This window comes from Mustela nigripes, chromosome 12 (assembly GCF_022355385.1).
Source record: "Mustela nigripes isolate SB6536 chromosome 12, MUSNIG.SB6536, whole genome shotgun sequence".
Lineage (NCBI taxonomy): Eukaryota > Metazoa > Chordata > Mammalia > Carnivora > Mustelidae > Mustela > Mustela nigripes.
In genome coordinates this window covers 100,490,655-100,497,891 of record NC_081568.1, presented here as the reverse complement: position 1 = coordinate 100,497,891, position 7,237 = coordinate 100,490,655, and positions in this window count along the sequence as shown.

Here is a 7,237-nt window from a genome sequence, read left to right as displayed (position 1 = left end):
AGGCAGACAGAGTGGCAGGCAGAGTCAGAGGGAGAAGCAGGCTCCCCGTGGAGCAAGGAGCCCGATGTGGGACTCGATCCCAGGACGCCAGGATCATGACCTGAGCCGAAGGCAGCTGCTTAACCAACTGAGCCACCCAGGCGTCCCCAGTTGGGTATTTCTAAAATGAAAGCACAGTGCCAGTCATGCACACTTACAATTCAACTACATGTACTTAGCCATAAATCAGTTATCTCTTATTTCTTTATTTAAATAATGTGGCCAACTTCACTCATTACATTTAGGGAATATATGCTCTAGAACAGCCACAAGATGGGAAGTGTGGATTTGCAGTTCACTCACTCAGTGGGTTCCTGCATGGATGATACTGCAAGGAACTGAGCCTGTTTCTTCCCTCGTATTGAGAGACACAGGCCATCTTAAAAGACATGGCCTCTAAACACAAGTGGACTACTTAATCTGGTGGGGAGCTAGAGAGAAAATCCGACTGTTGGACTTTTTTTTTTAATATGTTATATTTATTGACAAATAGTGTGTGGTCCTTATAACACTTATGAGGAGTTTTTAAAGAGTGATTTTTAAGTACATGCACTTTTTGCCTCCAGCTTGACCTGAAATACAATGTGCAAATAAGTATATTTCTAATTAGCTATTTCAGATAGAGTTGGTTTTATGGCATCTTCTAGATTTTGCCATTGTTTGAACTAGATTACAACAGGACTCATTTTGCTAGCATTTGTGTTGTTTACCCATTAAAACAATTTTTCTATGAACCTTCCATGTCTATATACTTGGATAGCCTTACACAAGTATAAAGGTACTTTTGGCCTCTTCATTCTCTTCCACAGAATTCAAGAACAAATGTTAACAGTCTTTAAACATACTAAAAGATATCCAGCCACAATTTTTTTTTTTTTTTTTTTTTAACACAGGCTTAATGATTATTGAGGACATCTCTATGCACCGTTCTGGCCTTTTAACAAACTTCTTCCCTTAGAGTGCTCCTGCGTTGGTGGTACCAACCCTACTTTACCATGAGGAATCAGGCCAGGCAAGGGTTCTAGGCCCTCTGAGTGACTCCAAAGTCAATTTTCTTTCCATTAGAGTCAGTTGATTTTTACTGCCTTAGGTATATAAGGTCTAGAGTATAGGGTTTGTCAGACTAGAAGGAACTGACATCCTTGAAGACTAACATTTTTGGGATATGGGTCTTAACATACTTCACTATTGGCTTCACAAAATCCCAATATCTATATGTCATAAAATACTACCTAATGTATACATTTTATCTTAAAGAATAAATTTGACCATCATTAAATGCCTTAACTGCCTTCCTGTCCTCTAACTCAGAGGGGTAAGACAGGGAACAGTATCATTAAGAAAAAGAACGAGGGGCACCTGGGTGGCTCAGTGGGTTAAAGCCTCTGCCTTCAGCTCAGGTCATGATCCCAGGGTCCTGGAATCGAGCCCCACATCGGGCTTTTTGCTCCGTGGATAAGCCTGCTTCCTCCTCTCTCTGTCAAATAAATAAATAAAATCTTAAAAAAAAAAAAAAAGAACGAAAACAAAAAACAAGCCCAAGGAGGTTTCCTTTATTAAATTTTTCAATCCAAGGACAACCTCTAACATAGCTGCCATTGTTTTGTGAACCACCTGCTGCTGCAGAATAACCACTGAGGAGCAACAAAAGCAAGTTGTAGATCCCCTTCCAGTCAGTTTACTGTTGTTCTTTCATATTATTCTTCCTTGGAATTGGGAGGCCAAAGTGGGAACGGTGTCCAGCAGAGGGGAATCTGTGTGCAGCAGCTACATTAGGATTTAGTCAACATCCAAGCCATTTGAGCCATGTGTATAGATTGCATTCATTCATCAGCACTCAAAACAATTCCCAGAACAGATGTTTATTGAGCACCTACTACATGCTGTGCAGTGTTACAGGATTAGAGATACAGCAATAAACAGAACATCTGGCCTATGTTGTTGTCATAACCAAGCTTCTTAGAAATGTATCTCAACTAAGGAATCAGACTTTGTAATCAGGAGCATTTGATTAAGGTATATTGAATGATATATTTAGCCACATTTAAGATATGCAAAAGTGTTGTTTTTGTTTTTGTTTTTATTCTTGTTTCTCAGCAATGTTCTCAAATTAGGTAGGAAATGGGTTGTTGCTGTGTTTTAAGAACTCCACCAACTTCTGTCCATGCTGATAGCACCAAATTAGCTGTTGTCTAATTATTCACTTTAAAACTGCTATTAAATTTGTGATTTTTGACTTTTCAATTTTCATTCCTAGTATCCAGTAGGGTTTCTGTTATTTCTAAGTGAATTGGTCATCAGGTTCTAGGTACCATGTGTTTAATGTACCAAAGAGGAATAGCTTAGAAGACAGAAGACTTGAGTTTTTCAGGCTCTCTCATTGCCAAGTATTTCAATGTCTGAATCTCTTCTTTTCTGTAAAGGAATACAAAATCACCTATATCACAGGGTTTTTTGGGGAGAAGTGAGAGAATGTGTTTAGAACTGTTTTGAAAACTGAAATCTAAAGCAGTCTTCAACTGTCAGGAATTATTTAGTCAACTACAGGCATACTAGGTATTATCTTTTAAGCTGAATGGCAAGAGGCAAATATTTGGGGGCAGAGGGCTGAACTGTAAATTACTTGGCTTGTCTGCGGTTTTGCCTGCAGGTTTATATTCAGGAAAAGAGAAAATGAGACAGGCAGAGACAATTCATGGAAAACCTTGAAGGCTGTGTGAAGTAGTTGGAGTTGATTCATTCTACCAGCAGTGAAGGGCATTTTTGAGCATTACTGTTTGACATATCTAAAAAAAATGGGGCTTGGTGCCTGGTTTTGTTTGAATGTGGAATGAAGTCGATTGCTGATATCATTTGTTTGTTTGTTTAAAACTTATTTATTTGGCAGAGAGAATACAAGCAGGCAGAACAGCAGGCAGAGGGAGAAACAGGCTCCCCACAGAGCAGGGAGCCCAAAGCAGGGCTGGATCTCAAGGATCCCTAGGATCATTATCTGGAGCTGAAGGTAGACACTTAACCTATGAGCCACCCAGACACCCTGCTAATGTAATTTTTACCTGTAGAAGTTCTCTTGGCAATGTCAGAAATGGGGAAGGGAAATAATGAGTTTTTAAAACTAGATTAATGGAAATGATAGTGTGCTTCAGACTGGAGCAGGCAGTCAGTCCCATGTTTGTAAAATACCAGCTGAATAAGAAAGAGTTCCAAGCTAGAGAATCAGTTCTTTCCTCTGCCACCATCAAATTATCCTGTAATACATAATGCTTCTTGCTTTTAAATGTTTTACCATTGCCATTATCTCTAGAGCACAGTCCACACTCCCTGACTTCAGTCTGATAGTTCTCTTCTAAGAGTTTGGCCGCACCTTGTCTGCCTTGCCAGCCTGACTCGCCTTGGTCCCCTCTACAAATGCAGCACCCCAGTCAGGTGGATTTATGCCATGTCTGTCAGCAGTCTGAAGCAAGTTACCTTCTAAGGAGAACTTCTCTCTCCTCCCTTCAGACAACATTCAAAACCTACTTCAGGGTTCCAATTCCTGACCTTAATGATACCAGCCCCTCAACTCTCCCTCCTCAGTTCTTTTGTGCTTTTCTCCCTCCAGAGTTGGATTCTAGAACTATGGTGACATTGTGGTATTAGTCTAGCAGGTGTGCTAATAAGCGAGATTTCAGCTTATTGGCCCCAACTGGCTTCTAAGCCTTGGAACACAGCCACCCTCCAACCCTAAAACCAGCAGTTTCAATAGAATGTTTGTTTGAGGCAGTAAATAAGTAGTGAAAAAGAAGAGATGGCCCAGTTGTAAAACAGTAAATGGAGCTGAGAGGAGCAGAGGGTTTTTAACTTCAACAAAAGATGTGTATTTGAAAACAGAAGCAATAAATAGAGGAGACCCAGGAAAAGGGACACCATTATCTTCTTTTCTCCTGGGATGTGAACTTTAGGAAGCCATCCTGCTCTTCCAGCCAGGGATGGTGTGCCAGGAATCACAGAGCTGGTGGGGCAGACCAGAGGGGGCCTAGCTGAGCAGCTGCTAAGACATCATGAAAAGAGAGACCACTGGCTAAGCCCCTGTGGTGTTCTGCAGAAGGTCCTAGGCTGTTCCCTAAACTAGACAGACATGAGATCCATTCTGGAGCCACTGACAAAATACTTCCTGTTTCCATTGCTGGGTAAGAGAATGATTCTATTTATACAGAAGAGCCTACATACGGCATTTCGTAGAATGTGTAGAGCTAGGTAAGCCCTTAGAAGCCAGTAATGCAACTGTCTCATTTCACAGATAAGGAAAAGAGGAAGAGATGTGAAGCAAATTATCTAAAGGTCTCCCAGCTAGTTAGCAGAGCCATGACTAGAACGGAGGTCTCTGAATTCCCAAGTCTCTCTACACTGCTGTCCTCTTTCCCTGTGAAAGACTATTTTCTTTTTGGAATAAGTCCTGATTATACTTAGTGTCAGCCATTTAACAGCATTGAGGACCTTTAAATGTAAGGTACTGTACTAAGGTAATAAGAAAAGGCACGGTCCCATCCCTGTCTTCAAGAGACCCCCACTCAGTCTGGAAGAAAATGTGGGCAAGATTTACCACTAGAATACATAAAAGATTTCCAGTTTTTATTTGTATATATATAGATATTTTTTAATCACTTTAGTCCTTTGACAATGTACATAATTCAGTATAATTTTTCAAGAAATACACATTTATTAGAGAAAACGTGTCCAAAATTTCTTTGATGGTGTTCAAGTTGTGTTATCTACTGGCCTCGGTACACTGTCCTAAACAAGTTAAAAGACAGGCCTTTCCCAAAGAGCTTTCCATTTGAAATTACAATTATCCAGGTCATACCAGCACGCCAACTTTCAGCTTTTCTACTTACCAAGGACTGTAGTGTGGGTAAGAGCATCCAGATGGCCAGAGGTGAGTGGGCCGCTCCATACAGATCTGAGCATATTTTGCTCGTAAGAGCAATAAAGGTTTAAGAATGAGGTAGAACTCTCACGGGTTATATATACCCTAGATCAGAAAAGACTAAGGCAGGCAGTGCATTAAAACTCGATGGTTTTAGTTTCAGAGCCCTTTGAGGCTACAGCCCAAGTCCAGACAGTGAAATGGGCAGGGAGGAAGAGGTTCCTGTGTTTTAGCTCCTTTGTGAGCTTCATGGGCAGGAGAGAGCTGGGAAGGGAGGCTCTTTATTCACACACTATTTAGAGCTAACAGTACTCTGGATTTGCTTTATTGTGTCCAGTGCTTCTAACATGCAATCCCAGATAATTTTAAAATGGAGACTGAGACAGAACTACTCCCTTAGCTGTCTTCTATCCCCACCCCACCTACGAAACCCTGTGGACCATTTCAAATTTCAACTGACAGGAAAGCAAAGGAGTTCCATAATCAACATAAGGTAACTGATTACAGCCCTTCTAATTTGACTGCTTCTTTATGCTTTTTTCCTAAGAGTTTCCTCAGCAACACAGATGAGGTACTCTGTCTTGGCTGCTGGCACAAGGCCCTTCTCCATTTATGCTTGCTGTCAACTGGCTTCAGAATTCACCAGCTGGAATGGTCTATCAAGCCAGCTTCTTGCCTGAGAAATCTTGCTCCAGGGCTGCAATCCTGAGAGTAAAACTACAAAGAAGTCAAACTTTGGGGCTACAAGGCCAATGAGGTGAGGCTAGAGAGGAGATAGTAGTAGTTGCAAACCTCTTTAAAATTAGGCTCACCTGTTGTCATTTTCCCCCACTCTCACTTGGCCCTTTTGGAGAGAGAGCAGGAACCAAGGGATAAGAGAATGAGGGGAACAGGCTGCTAAAACTGAAGATGTGGAGACTTTGGGGGGTCACCAAATCCAAATAACACTTTCTAGTAGGTTAGTTGTTATATGGACTCTCTTAATCTCTAGGACCAATTCTGATTCTTCTTAACCAGTACTTGGGCCCTCCATTGTTGTTTCCCCCAACTGTATGGTTCTGAATAAACAATTTTCTAATACCCTCATTTACAGGAATGCCAGGCATCTCATACTAAAATCCAAAACTGTTAGAGCAGCTGCAGGGGCTTAATAGAACTGCTCATGTCCTGGCCCAGCTCAGCCCAGTCCAAAGGAATGAAAACCCTGAGGGCGGAGCCCAGCAACCTGTTCTGACAAGTCCTCCAGGTGTGTGCGCTGCACACTCAAGTGGGAAAACCACTAGATTAGACCACTCCTGTGTTCTACTTCCTAAATCCAGCTGTTAGCACAAGGCTTTTCTATTGGCCTTAGGGAGAAGCTGCTTGAAAATGTCTCACCCTCCTGACATAAGAGTGCCCGTGCCTCCATCAGTGGCTCTCAAACTTGCTCAGGGGAAAAGAAAGGAAAAAGGGGGTGGCATGTTCCATGTACATCACAATGAACAAGTAATCTGCTAAAATATAATTGTAAACTAAATCATTTGTGATCCTCTCAGCTTCCAGTGCAGAGTTTGTTAATTATTTTTGCTAACTGGGTAAAGTTAATTATTAATAAATTCAAGTCTTATCCATAGCAGATAGTTTTTGAAAAACCCTAGTCTTTAAAAAAAAATTCTAAAATGAATTTACTGCTGCTCTTATTTTAACCTGATGTACACAATGGATTTGTAGTGATGTGTTTTGCTGTTCTGTGTCCTTTCGTTTGAATGCGGGTCCTTCAATATGAGACATTCCCTTAAATGTAGTTCTCTATCCTCCCCTAAGATGAAGAAAAATCATGTCCTGCCATAGATGTCCCACTGCTCATCAGATCCCCCAAGCAGAAAAGGGCATGAAACTCTCCACTGTCACCTGTCCGGCCTGCTCCTCTCTAGAAGGGGCTGATCATGCAAGTGATCACTTGTCATTTCAGGAGAAAAATTCAAACTGATTTTCGAGTGTCTGGTTCTTAAGTGGTTCAAATATACCTTTCACTTTCTCCCTATAGCAGAGGGCAGTCAACAACTGCAAGTAAACAGCAATCAGCCTTTAAAGAGGCCAACTTCAGCTATACTAAGATTTATTCCCCAAGTAAGCTGTTACAGCTTCAGCATACAATCCCATTTGGTTTTGGCTGCCGGGTCTTTGTGCCCTTTTCCTCTCAACTAAGCCTCATGCCCAAATACCCAAAAGTAGTCCAGTTGAGATGAGATAAAGCTGAACTAATCAAATTCTCTAAAGTATAAAATACTTTAATACGCATACAAAACTGGC